Below are 18,182 nucleotides of genomic sequence, written 5' to 3'. Positions count from 1 at the left end.
AAAAATGCACCTATTAGGGGAACTTGTGTACAAAAGTACTACGTTATGAAAAAGTGCATATGAAAATAATTACTTTTTTGTGCAATTTTTTTTAAAAAAATTCAGACTGATGTGGAAATTGTAGGAGCAGACCTATTAATTACCATGAAAATAAATAAATAAATAAATAAATAAATAAATAAATTTCTTGGCTGCCTTTAAGGGGAGAAGCCCTCCCAAAGCTTTTAAAATGCAAATCTGGGTCCTATCCAAGTTTTATGCAAATTTTATGCAAATCGGGGTCCTCTTTTGCACTCTGTTTTGGCAAGGAAGCGGCCACATTCCTGGTTGGGGAGGGACAATTGTTGGAAGGAAGCTAGATTGATTCATGTCAAGCTTTCAGGAGCGAACAGGAACTCTTTTGCCAAAAGCCTCCACCCAGAAACATGAAGGCAAGTCATCTATAGAAGCACCAATGAGGTTCTGTGAGTTTCTGCTGGGATATAAGGTGGAGGAGGCCAGTGCTCAGAAGTTTAAAAATCATGCTGATTGAGAAGGGGATGGTGAGAAATTCATTCAGTTTGAGAGGCAGTGTGGTGTAGTGGTGAGAATGTTGGACTGGGAGTCAGGAGATCCAGGTTCTAGTCCCCACTTGGCTATGGAAACTCACTGGGTGACTTTGGGCCGGTCACAGACTCTCAGCCCAGCCCACCTCAGAGGGTTGTTGTTGTGAGGATAAAATGGAGGAGGAGAAGGATTATGTACACCCCTTTGGGTTCTTTAAGGAGGAAAAAAGGTGGGATATAAATGTAATAAATGAATGAATAAATGAATGAATGAATGAATGAATTTTAATGCAAACTTACTTAATTTCACACACTTTCTAGCCAGTATGTGAACAGTAACTCTGTTTTCTTTTGAAAGTTGAACTTTTCTGAACTTCTCTAATTCAAAAAAAGTGCTCAAACATGCATATATTAGGGGGGGGGGAAACGTTCTAAAATGCATTTTTATTGGGAAAATTGCTTGCAAAAAATATGTATATTAGGCAGAAATGGATGACAAAACTCAAGTACTAGGAGAAATCTGCACAAAAATTCTTATGCATTTTCATACAAATGTGCGCGGGTTGTGTTTTTTAATCCTCCCAGATGAACCATGCTTAAGGCCAGAGACATTCTGAAAGTTTGAGATGAATCGAACTTAAGAGTAGAAAAATGAGAAAAGGAAATAAACCAAAATCAACAAATTTGTCTGTCCCTGTGCTTGGGACATGCTGGGAAATCTCTCTCCCCCCGCAACCCCTGTAGAGTCCTCACACTTCCCAGCTGCTGGAGGTGGGCTGTGTGGCCAGCACATAATCTCTTGCAAAGAGTCCCTACTCAAGGCCCTGTTACATTCAATGACATCAGGCGCTTAATAGGTCCAGAACTCAACGTGGGCAGCTGAGTAGAATGAATCGCCTTCTCCCTCTGGTGCTTCTGTGGCTTAGGAACAGCACAGGTGACAACCTCTCCTTCTGCTCCTCCCATCCCATTGCCTGTTTGCATACGTTAATTCATTTAAATGAAATGAGCTAGGTGAAACAAAGAACAGTCACAAAAGCCCATCAGGTCAATTTCAAACCAGTACTCAAAGTGGGGTGGGCTGACATCTTTCCGCATTTCAAGTAGACCTAAAACAACGTCCCACTTGTATTAGGTGAGCCAGTGCGGTCTAGTAGTTAGAATGGGACCCATGTTCAAAGCCCCACTTGGCCATAAAGTCCACCGACTGACTTTGGTCCACAATTCTGGCCTCAGCTGCCTAGTAGGGTTGTTGAGAGGATAACATGGGTGGGACCACATTGAGCTCCTTGGAGGAAAGATGGTATATAAAACTAATAATGAAATAAAAACAAATTTCAGGCAGACATAATTGAATCGGGCCTAACTATCCAATTTCCCTCTTTGTTCCACTTTGAAACCATCCTAGTTCTTTCATCCCCTGCTTGTCTCCTCCTCTCCCCAAATACTTTGGGCACTGTTTAAAACTGGCCAGAATGTGTAAGCTGAAAAGCAAACCAACCAATTCCATGTGTCTGTGCATGGGAAAGCAAGAACTGTCTAAGAACCTGTGCTCCTCAACTGTATCCTGGGAAGGCTCTAAAAAACTAAACTGTGCAGCTTGCTCCCCAACCCCAGAACAGGATTGTCAGCTTTTCAACCAGGCCCTGTAGGTGTGCCTGTAACACCTGTTTTCTCTGCAGCATCGGGCAGGTGAAGCCTTTCACAGCATGGAGATAACCATCCCCTGTTGGTCACTATAAATCAGGAGCAGCAATCTTTTTGGCCTGTGGGCACATTTAGAACATAGGAAGCTGCCATCCAGTGTCATCAGCAGACAGCAGTGATGGACAGTAGCTCTCCAGGGCTTCAGGCAAGGTTCTTTCTTGGCCCTACCGGGACATGCTGCCAGGGATTGAACCAGGGAGCTCCTGCACACAAAGTTCAGCTGCAATCCCTCCCACAGTTTGAGAAACTGCCCTGGGCACCACCACAAAATAGCTGCAATAGGAGGCACAGCAAAGTAACCTGCCCCAAAGATTTGAGTACAAGGCAGAAGCGGGTTCCAAGCCCCAACACACTAAATGACTCCTTCGAACCTACAGTTTTCAGCACCGACAGAAACCTATTTCACAGCAATTCCAGCTGCCGATAAGAAAATGTGTCAATTAAAAACAAAAGAGGGAGGGGTAGGGCACCTTGATGGGTGCACTGCTATAGATCAAGCTTCTGCAAAAGACTCAGCTGCAAGGGCTGGGTGAAATGTTGGCAACCCCGCTATCCCAGAAAGCTGAAGCATGTATCATGTACAGGGGAATTTGCTTCTGACATCTCCTGCTTGAGAACTGATCCCCCCCACGCACACACACTTTATGCAAATGGTCAAGGCAGGGAGAGGCATCGTCCTCTAGACAATGACACTTTAAAAGGGTCACAGTCATACTCCGAAGAGCACCTCTGGGGGGAAACGGGGGGCATGGGTGATTTGGGGCAGGAAACAGCACAGTCCCCAAACCAGATTAGGCACATGGTCCAGATGGGGGATTCCACGGCTGCTTTTTCTTCAGATTAAAAGTGGCCAGTGCAAGCTTGTGTTTGTTGCTGTTTTAGAAAAGCGTGAATAACGGGATATGTAGCTTGGCCTAGAATTGGCCACGCTGCAGAGCTCAGCCAGACTAGAAAGAAAGTTTTGCAAGGAGGGCCAACACGAAAACACGCCATGGTGGAGTGGAGCACGGTTGGGGCCAGAGAGGAGCACACGGCAGCAACACACACTGGAGTAGCCCGATTTCAATGACACCAGAAACTGTCGGAATGAATCTGCACATGAGCGACTGCACACACTGCAGAAGCAGACGCAGATCCAGGCAGAGCCCTGGGTCTGGACCGGCCTGCCAAAGTTAAGAGGCAAGCACAAGGGAGGAAGCCACAACACATCTGCATGCTGTATGGCGGACGTGGGTGGAATCAACCAACCGCATGTTCCCAGGAGAAAGCGGATTTGGGGGAGCCGTGCAAGAGACATCAGTCTCCGGTGATGTGAGAATATTTGGACTACTGTGTACAGTTCTGGTCAGGTCACCACACCTGAGAAATGATATGGTAGAGCTGGGGAAAGTGCAGGAAAGGGCAACTCAAATGATCCAGGGGCTGGAGCCTCTCCCCTATGAGGGAAGGTTACAACAGTTGGGATTGTTTGGCTTGGAGAAAAGGAGGGTGAGGGGAGACATGATAGAGGTCTACAAAATTATGCCTGGTATGGAGAATGTGGAGAGGGAGACTTCTTTCTCCCTCTCACATAATACTAGAACCCAACGGGGTCATCCCATGAAGCTGATTGGTGGGAGATTCAGGACAGATCAAAGGAAGGGCTTCTTCACACAGCGCAGAGTTAAACTATGGAATTCGCTACCACAAGATGTGGTGATGGCCACCAGTTGAGAGGCTTTAAAAGGCGGTTAGACAAATTCCTGGAGGAGAAGGCTATCGACAGCTACCAGTCCTGATGGCTCTGTGTTACCTCCAGTACCAGAGGCAGTGAGCCTATGTATACCAGTTGCTGGGGAACATGGGTGGGAGGGTGCGGTTGCATTTGTGTCCTGTTTGTGGGTTCCTGGTTGACAGCTGGTTGGCCACTGTGTGAACAGAATGCTGGACTAGATGGACCCTTGGTCTAATCCGTGCAGGACACGGAATAATGGGCTGAAGTTACAGGAAGCCACATCCCGGCTGAACATCAGGAAAAACTTCCTGACTGTTAGAGCAATACGACAATGGAACCCATGACCTAGGGAGGTGGTGGGCTCTCCCACACTGGAAGCATTCAAGACGAGGCTGGACAGCCACCTGTCAGGGATGCTCTGACTTAGATTCCTGCACTGAGCAGGGGGTTGGACTCGATGGCCTTGTAGACCCCTTCCCACCCTACTATTATATGATGCTATGATCCAGCAGGGCACTTCTGATGTTCTTAGAATCAGAGGCGTTGCTGAAGGATCTCCAAGTAGTATCGCTTTCCTTGGGCTGAAGACCTTTCTCGTAGACCACTGTGGCTGAGGGATTCCTGGAAAGTACTGTCCCTTTTAAAAAGAGGTGTGCATTCCCTGGTGGGAGACACAGAGCTCCCTGGACAAGCAGCTGGGTTTTTTGCAGGGAGGGGGAATGTAAACTCCCAAGAGGCAGAACCTCAGCATTGGTGCCTTCAGTGAGAGCCCTGGCCTCAAGATTACTTTTCAGTGGAGGTCCCCCCGCCCAAGTGCACAGTTGCAGATTGACAATATGGGGTGGGGAAGTCACAAATGGACTGAAAGAACTGAAAATGGTGAGTGCCACATTTCATGCAACAATTTAGAAAGAAATAACATTTAAATAATTTAAAAATCAAGAACAAGGGAGGTTTCTTAATGTGTTGATTCCACTTTGGAAGCAGGTCTAATGCATTCACAGCTCCAAAATCCAGAGAGAGAATTGCATGAGGGGGATTTCAGAAGCCTCCTGTGATTGGATTGCCAACTGTTTTGCTGACCCCTGGTCCTGTGTCTTGAACAGCAGCTTGATCGTCAGATATAAGCAAGGTGGTCTGACTTGCTGGTCTCCATATCCTAAAATTGTCCACCTTCTTATATCTGCAGATCAATCGGATGTTAAAGTCACAAGCCATTTCTCCCCTTGGTTGACTGGCAGCTCTCTATTTGGATGTAAATCAGGGATGCCTCCGACATTGTCTGAATTGCCTTCAGGGGAGATCTCAGGAGCTATTTCCCTTCTGCACTCTCTCTGTGTGTGTATGTGTGTGTGTGAGAGAGAGAGAGACAGAGACAAAGACACAGAGACAGAGAGACAGAGACAGACAGAGAGGCCGAGACGGAGGGAGAGAGAGAGAGAGAGAGAGAGAAAGATTGAGAGAGAGAGAGAGAGAGAGAGAGAGAGAGAGAGATTCTGTGTGAGTGTGCATACGCATATGCCCATGCTCTCTTCAGCATCTCCCCAATCCCTGGGAGTTCTCTTCTTGCATCTTTTTCAGGCATGCCTCAGAACAGCAGCAGAAGCCCAGCGGTCTCCAAGTTGCTTCATTATCGTTAACTCCCTGCCTGCAGCCCATTTACAGATAATGGATATCGCCTCTGGACATTTCAGCCCCATGGCAACAAGATCTTTAATGGCTATTAGTGCTCAATGGTGAACCAGGGTGCAGCAGCCTCAAGGACACTTGGCAGACACCTCTTCACTGCAGGGTGGGTTATTGGGTATACACACAGCTCATGCTTATATGTGTAGTTATATTCTCTCTCTCTCTCTCTCTCTCCCTCTCTCGCACGTGCGCATGTGCACGCACGCACACACGACTCAGCTCACATCACAATCCCCGCTTCACTCACACACATGACAAAATAGGCACATACTAATTCAATTGACAAAAACCTTCCATCTTCACATGTTCTGTTAAGGGCTTTCCATGTTCACTCAAGCGTCAAGATGCTTGGAAATTACAGCCGTTAAGGGGCACATTATTCAGAGAATATGCATATGGTATGGATGCTAACACTCCACATTGCAAGTTCCTAACTGGCAATCAATACCACTCACACAGAATTGTAGGGTTGGAAGGGGTCTTGAACGTCATCTAGTCCACCCCCTGCTGCGGGTAAAGCATTTTAAAGCATCTTTCCTTTTAGCTAATTAAGGGAGAGAATGGGTGAGGCAGGCCTGACATGGCGCTAGTGCCAGCATGATGTTGTGCATGGAAGCGGCACAATGTTGTGCATGCTATATTTGGAGCAGCCTCGTGGCAATCACTTCCTGTTCCAGGGACCAGCTCTGCAATATGCAAACCATGAACAAAAATTGCCTTGAAACATGTGGAATTTCCACAGCAGAGCAGAGTGGAATTTCCTCCTAAATGAGTGTGGAGTAGGTTTTCAGATCAGACAGCGTACCTTCCTTGCAAGGCTCTGAGCCCAAAACAGCTGGATTTTTTGGGGGGGGGAAAGAGCAGACATACTATTTAAGAATAGAAAACCAGCTCTAGTGTACCGCTCTTTCCTTTCTTGTAACTTGTCATGGGATATATTCATCTCCAATCTCTATAGCCCTTTCCAAGATCTGGAGTTCATTTTTCTCCCCCCAGCCCCCGAGGGAGATGTGGCAGCACAGATGGCCTCCGGGTGTTGTATGCAGCCTGCAGGCTGTGGGTTGCCCACCAGATGAGCTCCAGGTTTTCAGACAGGAGTTTTCCTTAGGACCTCTTACCTGTGATCAGGGAAGTACCAATTGTGTAAACTCCGTTCCATCTGCATTTTTCAGGTTGTCAGGTGACTTCCATTCCATTGTCTGCCCATTGACGGAATCAGATTTTTTTTTTTAGTTTCCACATTTGTGCAAATTCGTATGTGCAAAAATGCACAAATCCTCTGAACGTGTGCAGATTCCCGCCCCCCCCCCATGTGCATTTTCACACGGGAGAAATCACATGGGAGAATTTATCACATGGGAGAAATGTGCATTTTCAGCTGGGGATTTTGTGTATATTTCTAGAACAAAATTTGAGCAAAATTCCTGAAGGTTAGAAAAATGGTCTCTAAGTCTGTGGAATCCACCCAACAGGGGAAAAGCCAGTTCACTGCACAATCACAGCTCAGATTCATAAAAATCAAAACTCATTGAGTTCTGTTGTGGATTTCTCCGACATCCCTACATGCAAAGCCATGAGCTTTGTGCCTTCAACTTTCTCATTTCCCTTTTGTATTGATCCACTGCTTGGACATTTTGGACATTTCATCCTTGTATGTATGCTATTTTTGTTATGGCTTTTAGCCCTACAGATTAACATTTTATTTATCCCTCTGTCTACAGCGGTGAATGTCAGAGGCAGATGTGGTATTCTGTTGCAGCAAAAAAACAACTGAATCCCATGGTGCCTTAAAGACTAACGCCATAAGCCGTTTCCACGTGGGGTTTAGCCCACAGAAGCTCATGCCGCGATGCCTTTGAAAGTCTTGAAGATGTTGTAGGAGCCGTGTTGGCTCCAGATTTGGTGGCATCCTTGAGCAAAGGCCTTCTTTGTATGGACCCATTTCCTCTTTGCCACTGCCACTATTTGTGTGCACTCCCCTTCAGTGCCCGACCTGCAGAACCATTACCTTCAAGTAGAGGATGGCCACTCCTTGCCCTTGGCACATCTTGCATTTGGAGATGGCAGGTGAACAGCCAGGGAGAGCAAGGCGGGAGGGCATCAGGCCCAGGAGACGGCAGGGGTCAGCACGGGGTCCTCCTATGGTGTAACTAGCAAAGCAGCTGCCTAATTTGCCCTTCTGCTGTCCTTGCACAGGACTCATCATTCGTGGATATGTTCATGTCTACCCATAGCCCACCCTATCTGCGGGTGTGGGGGAAACTGTGGGGAACCAAAAGGGAATGAGGACCACCCCCGCCCAAAGGATGAGGCTGGTGGTCAATGTATCTGAAATCACACTTTATTCCCTGGACATGTATATATGGGTAGCTCACACAGGAACTACAATTTGGGAACAGGTTACATGGGTTTTTAAAGGAAAACAAAGCACATAGTAAAAATACGAAGAGAAAGACTTTAGCCAATTAAAGCTCACATATGTTATCTATATCCAATCACATTAGGGCTGGGGGTGTTCATGTATGCATCAGGGCTCCCTAACTGTGAATATAGCCCTTAACAGAGCTGGGGCACAATGATCTGCAAATCCCTCTTGCCGGGCAGTACCTTAGCTCAGCAGGGAATGGGTTTTTGCCTACCCATTGCCAAGATAGGAGTTGGAGCCTGCTTGATCTGTGTGCAGGAGTATTTGTTCTACCCTCTCACCCAGTTCTTCATGTCTTGTTTTTTTCTCAGCTACTCCGCTACAATATTCTCTGTGTTTTTGCCTCTTGGAGACTTTGGTTCAGGCCTGAGGCAGGCTTTTTCTCCTGCAAGGGCTCCAGGCAAACAACAGCGTTATAGAAATATATATATATACCTTTCCCCCCGTCCATGCACACCTGCCAGTGCTAGTGAGAAAGGCCATACTAGCTTGTGTATCTGGCATCCTATCTAACCAGCAGGCAGAGGGATTTGAGCAGATGCGACAGGCCTGCAATGGGGCATCTGCTCTGCCAGGCAGGCTGTCGGGTTCTGCCTTGCATATTCCATCCATGCTGCCTTTTGCAAAGGTCAGCTGTTCTTGTCAAATCAAAAGAAAGACGAGGCTTGATTGTGGATGGGAGCAGTAGCAAAAGCCCAAACTGCTGCTTCACAACTGGCACAGCAGGAGCTGCCAGGCATGGCTCAGAACGGGCTTGGATCAATGCAGGGCTCTGCATTGGCTTGGTTGAGGCACCAGAGGCATGTTCTTCAGGCAATGGGGTCTGCCCCATTCCAGTGGATCTATCTATCTATCTATCTATCTATCTATCTATCTATCTATCTATCTATCTATCGATCGATCGATCTATCTATCTATCTATCTATCTATCTATCTATCTATCTATCTATCTATCTATCTATCTATCTCATTTCTATGCCACCCAATAGCCGAAGCTCTGTGGATGCATATTCACTTACGCTTGGCATCCAGGGACTCTCACTTTTGATGCTAATTGTATGTGAATCAGTGCTTTCTGTATTTATACATGTCATTACGAGTCAAAGGGAGAATGTGAACTTTTAATATTTGTATTGACATATGGGGAACCCATAAATAACATTTCACAAAGTACTGTTTATATGATAACAGTCCATTTCATCTGTCTTTCACAGATTATCAGATGCCTTTTGTTCTGTCGTCCACTCATTGACAGAATTTGCATTTGCTCAAATTCAGACTTGCAAGAATGTGCAAATCCCCCCCCCCAATGTTCCAATCCACCGCCGCCACCCATGTGCATTTTGCTTTAGCCTATGGGGGAAATGTGCATTTGGGGCTGGTATTTTTGTACAAATAAATTTGTGTAAAATTCCAGAAAATAAAGAAACTGGTCAGCAAGTCCACAGAATCTGTGAGATTTGGGAAAAGCTGGTCCTCTGCAGAATATGTGGGTCAGATTCATAGAAATCTGAACTCATTTGATTCTGTTGCAGATTTCTCCAACATCCCTAGCCACAAGGATCTTCTGTTCTGTGCTAAATATTGGAGAATGATGGAGACACCTATAAAAGTAGTGTGGGGAAAGAAATGGCATAAATATTCTGTGTATTTATAGAGGTTTTTTTACCCTGCTTTCAGCTGAAAAGTCTCCCAGAGCAGCTTACAGACAGTCCCTGCTCTCAGACTCACAGTCTAAAAGGACACAAAAGGAAAAATGATGGGAAGAGAGGAGGAAAAATAAATAGACTGACTATTTTTTAACACATTGCCACTAAAAAGAGTTGAAGAAAGTTAATAAAAATGTGACGGAATGGAAACTGGCAGTCTTTCATTTCTTATGGGAATAACAAAGCATGCTCCCTCACAGATGTTAATTCTTTAATAATTTCATAGAACTTGGGTATATACATTTAGATGTGGAAAATCCCTGTACAGATGTATCAAAGTAATTTCATTTAAAAACAAAACAAAACATAAGAACCTAAGCAAAGCCCTGCTGGATCAGACCAAGGACCCGTCTAGTCCAGTATTCCGTTCACACAGTGGCCAACCAGCTGTTGACCAGGAACCCACCAGCAGGACGGGAGTGCAAGAGCACCCTCCTGCCCATGTTCCCCAGCAACTGGTATACTCTCTACACTAGTTGCTGGGGAACATGGGTGGGAGGGTGCTGTTGCACTCATGCCCTGCTAGTGGGTTCCTGGTCAACAGCTGGTCTGCCACTGTGTGAACAGAATGCTGGACTAGATGGACCCTTGGTCTGATGCAGCAGGGCTCTTCTTACATTCTTAATATGATTTAAGTTACTGCTTGTGGTGGCAAGAAAAAAAAGGGGGGGGGGCTCCTGCTGCTTTTCCCAGTAACACCCTCCCCCTGAAAATGTTTTGGTGTTTTCCTCCTCTGAGGAAAAATCAGCCCCTGGTTTTTGCTGAAAAAGCGCACACAGAACTTCCACCTCCGTGCTAGCCTTTGACATTTATTTTCAGCATAGTCATGCTTGTGCATGTAAACATCCTAGAATCACAGAGTTGGAAAGAACCTTGGAGCCTCGGAGGGCATCTAGTCTAACCCCGTACTCAGCTGCAATGCAGGTGTGATGTTGGATGGCGCTACACCTTTCCTGAAAGATCGCCATTCACCCTCTGCTTAAATACTGCTGGCAAAGGACAGCCCATCACCTCCAGAGGCAGTCAAACTACTCGTACCGTTAGGAAGTGTCTCCCAATGATTAGCCAAAATCTGCCTCCCTGCAGTTTCCACCCACTGTTTGTTGTTGTTGTTGTTTTTAATCCTGCTCTCTGGAGCAACAGAATACAACCCCGCTCCATCTTCTGTGTTACAGCCTGTCTAAATACTATCAGACCTCTAAATACTATCATGTCTCCCCTTAATCTTCTCTGTTCCAGGCTAAACATCCCCAGCTCTTTCATCTGTTCCCCTTAGAACTTGGTTTCAAGACCCCTCACCATCCTGACAGCCCTTCTTTGGACATTCTCCAGTAAGTCTGCCAAAGTCCTTCTTAAATGTGGCACCCAGAGACAGGGGTATCTAGCCCTCTAGATGCCCCCTGACAGGTCTACAGTACATGGCGAAGAAGGGGGAGAGAAGCTCTGGTGCTCGAGAAAACAACATTTATTGTGCTCGACATGTTTCAGAATGCTTCCTTCCCAGCAGCTTATACAAGCTGTTTGACGTCTTGCTTTGAAATACATGACTGTTCTTACTACTGGATACTTGCAAACACTATAGTCAAAGCCAGAGTGAGAGCAATAGACTTTGACTATAGTGTTTGCAAATACCCCGTAGTTTTTTTGAGTATCCAGGAGTTTTGAGGATACTATCCAGTATCTTGAGTATCCAGTAGTGTTTATTTTTTAGTAGTCTTGAGTATCCAGTAGTGTTTATTTTTTAGTAGTCTTGAGTATCCAGTAGTGTTTGCAAGTCTCCAGTAGTTGGTGTTTTTTTTTTGGATATCCAGTCATTTTCTTGAGTATCCAGGAGTTTGGAGTATCCAGTATTTTGAGTATCCAGTCAGCAGTATTTTTTTTTAACAAGTAGTCTTGAGTATCCAGTAGTGTTTGCAAGTATCCAGTAGTTTTCTTGAGCAGCAGAGCGTGTCTCCCCCTTCTTCACCATCATGTATGGTGGTTTTTCCCTCTCCACTTCTGCTTCCAGGTCTAGAATACAGCAAGCCTATTTATTCTCATGCCCTGGACACAACGGTTCTGCTTATGCAGCTCACCATATGTGCAGACCCTTGCGTTAAAAGGTGTGTGCCAATGAGTGCCTGTGTGTGTCTAGGCAGCACAACTTTCAGAGTGGCATCTAAACATAAGCAGGTTTATGAAGATTTGCCATTTGCAGGTGGCAGAGACTGGTGGTGACCTGGCACTTCCATTCCCTGCCTCGCTTGGCAAATGCTCATCCCTTCGATTTCCTCCTCAGGTCTGTTTCTTCACATCCCATTCCCAAGCCATTCTTTGGCAGTCCCGCCTGGTGCTGTCTGGACTGGCCAGCTGTGAGTTTTGGCTGCCACCTGCAGGTTATTGGTGAACTCTGGGCATCTGAGAGAACTGCAGTGATGCCTGAATCTTTGGACACTGTGGGAAACAAAAGGATGCTTTGAAAGATACGTGCTTCTGATGCAGAACCCTGCCTCGGGCTCGCCACATGGCATCCTCAGGCTTCAGCTAGGGGCATCTGGTGGCCCCAATCTCAGTGGGGTGGTGAATCCGCTCCATGTTTTAGTCAGAACTCTAAAGGAGCTATCCAAGGTGCGGTAGTCCTTGGGAAGCTCCTTTAGAGTTTTGACTGGTTCTGACTGAAACACAGAGCGGATCCACCATCTCACTGACATAAGAACGTAAGAAGAGCCCTGCTGGATCAGACCAAGGGTCCATCTAGTCCAGCATTCTGTTCACACAGTGGCCAACCAGCTGTCGACTGGGAACCCACAAGCTGGGCATGAGTGCAACAGCACCCTCCCACCCATGTTCCCCAGCAACTGGTGTACATAGGCTCACTGCCTCTGGTACTGGAGGTAGCACAGAGCCATCACGACTAGTAGCCATTGATAGCCTTCTCCCCCAGGAATAGGGATGGCAGAGAATTCTGCCACGGATCTCGGTGAGGCCGAATGCCAGTGCATTCGGCCCCCCAAACTCCATGGCGGAACAGCCTGCCCCCCCCGCCCCCCCGCAGATCCCCCCCGGGATGAGACTTACCTGGGGCGGACCTTCCGGGTGGCGGTGGCTGCGGCAGCGGCTTTGGTGGAGGCGGCTATGGCGGTGGCTGCTCTTCTGACTGGCTGCCGTCGCCGCCATTTGCAGTCTTGTAAAAAAAACCAAAAACACAACGTGATAGGCTACGTAAATATTTACGTAGGCTAAAACGGTGAATCAAAAAAGCATGCAAATAGTGCCCACTACGCTATTTGCGTTCCCCTTTATTTTCACCGTCATAGTCTACGTGAATATTTATGTAGACTAAGACGGCCAAAAATAAGGAACACAAATGGTGGCGGCTATGGCCGCCGCCATTTGCGTACGCGTTTTTTTTTTTTAAATGCAGCCATGATAGGCTACGTAAATCTTTATGTAGCCTATCACGTCGTGTGTGTGTGTTTTTTTTTAACCCAGCCATGATAGGCTACATAAATATTTACGTAGACTAAGACGGCCAAAAATAAGGAACGCAAATGGCGGCGGCCGTAGCCGCCACCATTTGCGTATGCGGTCCCCCACCCCCCAGAGCCCTCCACGGCCGGAAATCCGGCTGCGGACAGCTCTGGCCTGGGCCTGGCTGGCTGCTCCACAGAGCTGCCGCGGAGCACGGCCGGCCATGGAGGATTCCGGGAGGGGAGGAACGGATCGCCTCCCCCCCACCATCAACATAATCCATGGAAAGGTAAGTGACTTTCATACATCCCTACCCAGGAATTTGTCTAACCCCCTTTTAAAGCCTCTCAACTGGTGGCCATCACCACATCTTGTGGTAGCGAATTCCATAGTTTAACTCTGTGCTGTGTGAAGAAGCCCTTCCTTTGATCTGTCCTGAATCTCCCACCAATCAGCTTCATGGGATGACCCCATTGGGTTCTAGTATTATGTGAGAGGGAGAAAGAAGTCTCCCTCTCCACATTCTCCATACCAGACTGATGTCTCTTGCACGGCTCCCCCAAATCCGCTTTCTCCTGGGAACATGTGGTTGGTTGATTCCACCCCCGTCTGCCATACAGCATGCAGATGTGTTGTGGCTTCCTCCCTTGTGCTTGCCTCTTAACTTTGGCAGGCCGGTCCAGACCCAGGGCTCTGCCTGGATCTGCATCTGCTTCTGCAATGTGTGCAGTTGCTCATGTGCAGATTCATTCCGACAATTTCTGGTGTCATTGAAATCGGGCTACTCCAGTGTGTACTGCTGCCATGTGCTCCTCTCTGGTTCCATCCGTGCTCCACTCCACCATGGCGTGTTTTCGTGTTGTCCCTCCTTGCAAAACTTTCTTTCTAGTCTGGCTGAGCTCTGCAGCGTGGCCAATTCTAGGCCAAACTACATGTCCCATTATTCACGCTTTTCTAAAACAGCAGCAAACACAAGCTTGCACTGGCCACTTTTAAACTGAAGAGAAAGCAGCCGTGGAATCCCCATCTGGACCATGTGCCTAATCTGATTTGGGGACTGTGCTGTTTCCTGCCCCAAATCACCCATGCCCCCCGTTTTCCCCCAGAGGTGCTATTCGCAGTACGACTGTGACCCTTTTAAAGTGTCATTGCCTAGAGGACCCACAAACAGGACACAAATGCAACAGCACCCTCCCACCCATGTTCCCCAGCAACTGGTATACATAGGCTCACTGCCTCTGGTACTGGAGGAAGCACATAGCCATCAGGACTAGTAGCCATTGATAGCCTTTTCCTCCAAGAATTTGTCCAACCCCCTTTTAAAACCACCCAAATTGGTGGCCATCACTACTTCCCAATTTAGCCTGTGGTAAAAGAAGTCATTAAGAGGCTTGTAGGAGCAACATTGACTCTTGAGTCCTTCAGAATTGTCACTAAGCAGTCTTGTGAAAGCCCCTAAGTAAATATTAGTATTCCCTTATGTACAAAATATCCCTTTAATCAATGACTTGTTTAATCGTTCATCTTGTCTTGAGTGTTGGCGCCCATCTCTCATCCAAGCCTCTTATACCAGCTATTTGGAGGTTCTGAAGGATTCTAAGAAAATTGGTGGCTGTGGAAAAGGCTCAGTTTGGGGAACTATGGCAAAGATTCCTTAGGCCCAGAAATATAATCATTTGCTACAAATAAGAAACCCCAGAGGTGGGACTGCCCAGTGAGGGAGCCGTCCCCCGATAGGTGGCGGCAATGCTGGGCAGAGGAAATGCCTTATAACCCCTAACAAAGAACTTGTCTACAAATGATATGCACGCAGGTTCTGGATGTGCCGTCGGGGGCCTGTGTGCATGCACACAGGATCTTACAGACATTATGCTGAATTGGGGTCAGGGGCGCAGCTGGGCTGAACAGGCACAAGCGGGTGTGATCCTGCACACCCCACATGCATACAGAGTAATATCTGAAGCTTCATAGAATCATAGGGTGGGAAGGGGCCTACAAGACCATCAAGTCCAACCCCCTGCTCAGTGCAGGAATCCTGATTCCCAGGCGGTCTCCCATCCAAGGACTAACCGGGGCTGACTCTTCTTAGCTTACGAGATCCGATCAGATCGGGCGCATCCAGCCCTTTGCTCAACGTCATAGAATCATAGGGTGGGAAGGGGCCTACAAGACCGTCGAGTCCAACCCCCTGCTCAATGCAGGAAGCCTGATTCCCAGGCATCTCCCATCCAAGCACCATCCAGGGCTGACCCTACTTAGCTTCCAAGAGCAGACGAGATCAGGCACATCCAGCCTTTTGCTCGTGAAAGCATCTTCAACGCAAACTTGCCTGCCCCAACGTCGCTCCCTTTTTTCGGCACTGCCAAGACCAACCCAGAGCAGCTGAGGCAATTTCTGTGCAAAGCCGTTCCATTTATCCTTTGTGGGGCACTCTAACCCACACGCTATAGAAGGATGGGGAGTGGCGGTGAGGGCAGGGGGAACTGCACGTCCTTAAAAATGCTGGATGATTTTCACTCTAGTCCTCAAAGGGGGCACTGAAACAGCCTTGGCGAAATGCATCCCCATGGAAGAATACCCCCGAAGCGTCTTGTAACAGTCCCCCTCCCCCATGGCAGACCGAGCAGGCCAAGCTTAGCCCCTCTTATGCGCATGTTAAATGGGTCACAAGTAAGTAACAGGAGGAAATTGCCCTTTGATTCCAAGTAGCTGCAGACCTGTAGCTAAACAGCGGGCTTGACAAAGACCATTTGAGAACTGAAGCCTGCAATGCGGATTAACCCCTTCCGAGCCTCTTCTTCCTGCTCAGGGAAGCAAAGCACCAGAGAGGGCTCCAGCATGGACGGCGACCTTGCCTTGTGGCCTGGGCATTTTTTGAGTCCCCCCCACCCCCATTCTCCGAAACCCATAGGGAAACCGTAAAGGGTTCACAAGCCAAGCGGAGTCTTTGCAACCAGAGTAGAAATGTGATGTAGCGGACTGCACTCTCGGAGTTGCTGCCCCCCCCCCCACACGCAGGAGCTGGGTTAAAGAAAAGAAAAAGAAAATTAAAAACATTTAAAAACACGGTCTGTAGTGCACCCAAGGGGTGAAATTTAGCTTGCCACCAGTCTGGCTAGAGCGTTGGACTGGGAGTTGGGAGATCCGGATTCTAGTCTCCACTTGGTCATGGAAGCTCACTGGGTGTCACAGTGAGCTTTGGGCCAGTCACAGACTCTCAACCCAACCTACCTCACAGGGTTGGTTGGTTGGTTGGTTGATTTATATATTTACAATATTTATATACTGTTCCTCATCAGAAGATTTTGGAGTGGTGAACAACATGATAAAAGAATAAAACAATGGTTAAAAGAGTTAAAACATTTTTTTAAAGAAGACAGACTCCAACAAAGTGGAGTTTAACAAACCACGGCTGGTCATGCAAGGAAGGCCTCTTGAAAGAACAACGTCTTCAGGAAGCGCTGGAAGGAACACAATGTTGGCGCCTGCCGGACCTCTGAAGGTAGGGAATTCCACAGGAAGGGGGCCACCACACTGAAGGCTCTTTCTTGGAGGACTCCAAGCAGGCCATGGGTCCATGTGGAACCACCAGGAGCATGCCCTCTGATGACCTCAGTGACCGGGCAGGTTGGTAAGGAAGGAGACGCTCTCTCAGGTATCCTGGTCCCAAGTTGTTTAGGGCTTTGTACAGGGTTGTTGTTGTGAGGATAAAATGGAGAGGAGGAGGAGGGTCGTGTATGCTGCTTTGGGTTCCTTAAGGAAGAAAAAGGTTGGATATAAATGTTGTTGTTGTTGTTGTTGTTATTATTATTATTATTATTATTATTATTATTATTATTATTATTATTTGACCATATTGGCCCTTCATAACTGCTACAGATGCCTCCCCCCCTTTCTCTCTCTGTATGTGTATGTATATATATACACACATATACACACACAGTATGTATGTATGTATGTATGTATGTGTGTGTGTATATATGTATGTATGTGTGTGTGTGTGTATATATATATATATATATATATATATATTACAAAATTGGGAGGCAGTGGGAGGCAGCAAGAGCTAAGTGGGGGGTGGAGGAGGGTGCATATTTTGCCCACTCCTGCTTTAAACGAACTACTCTCCCAATCCATCATGCCCAGAGTTTTGATGGTGGGTGATGGTGGAAGGGAGGGTAAGGGAGAGGCAGAGGGAGCGAGGGAAACATTTTTGACCTCTTATTGTCACTGCTACTAATGGTGCCCCTCCTCTTAAGAATCAGGGGTTGTGGGAGGGGAAGGCAAGGAGGGTGTGTGTTGGAAACTGGGAGGGGATGGCCTTGAGTACGGCAGCAGGGCTTCCTCTTCCGAGTGTTCAGATTCTGAGCACTTGGCAGTCTGGGGGTTAGGAGGGTTGCATCCCATTTCGACTGGGATCTTCCAAACTGCTCGGATTCAATTCTGCCCCAGCGTGGGCCAACCTTTCCTGCTAACCCTAAAAAAATAATAATTGTGACACAGGAAGGAGGGCAAGCTTGTCAGAGGAGTTGTGATATCAATCAAGTTGGGTCCGAAGGTAGCAAGGGTGTGAAGCAGAATGCTTTTTCAGCGTCAAGATGCTTTTGGAATTCTCTTCAAAATTTCTCCCCAGAGTTCTGAACGACCCGGTCTTGTTTCTGAAGTAGAACCAATGCTTTCAGGTTCTTCCATTCCTCCATGTCTTATCCAACTTCTGCATTACCACCACATACAAGAGCACTGATAAAACATGCCCCCCCCCCGCAAGCAGTAATGATATGATAGTACGTATGATTGCATCAAGTTGCTTTCAGTGCAGTGTTTTACTTTGGCCTTCTCTTGATAGGACTGCTGTTGTTGCTATTAGCGCTTATGATGGTTTTTATTGCTATTTCATTACATGTTTATGTTTCGATCACTTTTAATATTTTAACTGTTTTAAT

This window comes from Heloderma suspectum, chromosome 15, assembly GCF_057233095.1.
Source record: "Heloderma suspectum isolate Gila_16-S chromosome 15, 16-S_ref, whole genome shotgun sequence".
In the NCBI taxonomy this organism is placed as follows: Eukaryota; Metazoa; Chordata; class Lepidosauria; order Squamata; family Helodermatidae; genus Heloderma; species Heloderma suspectum.
Note: the sequence above shows the minus strand (reverse complement) of the source record.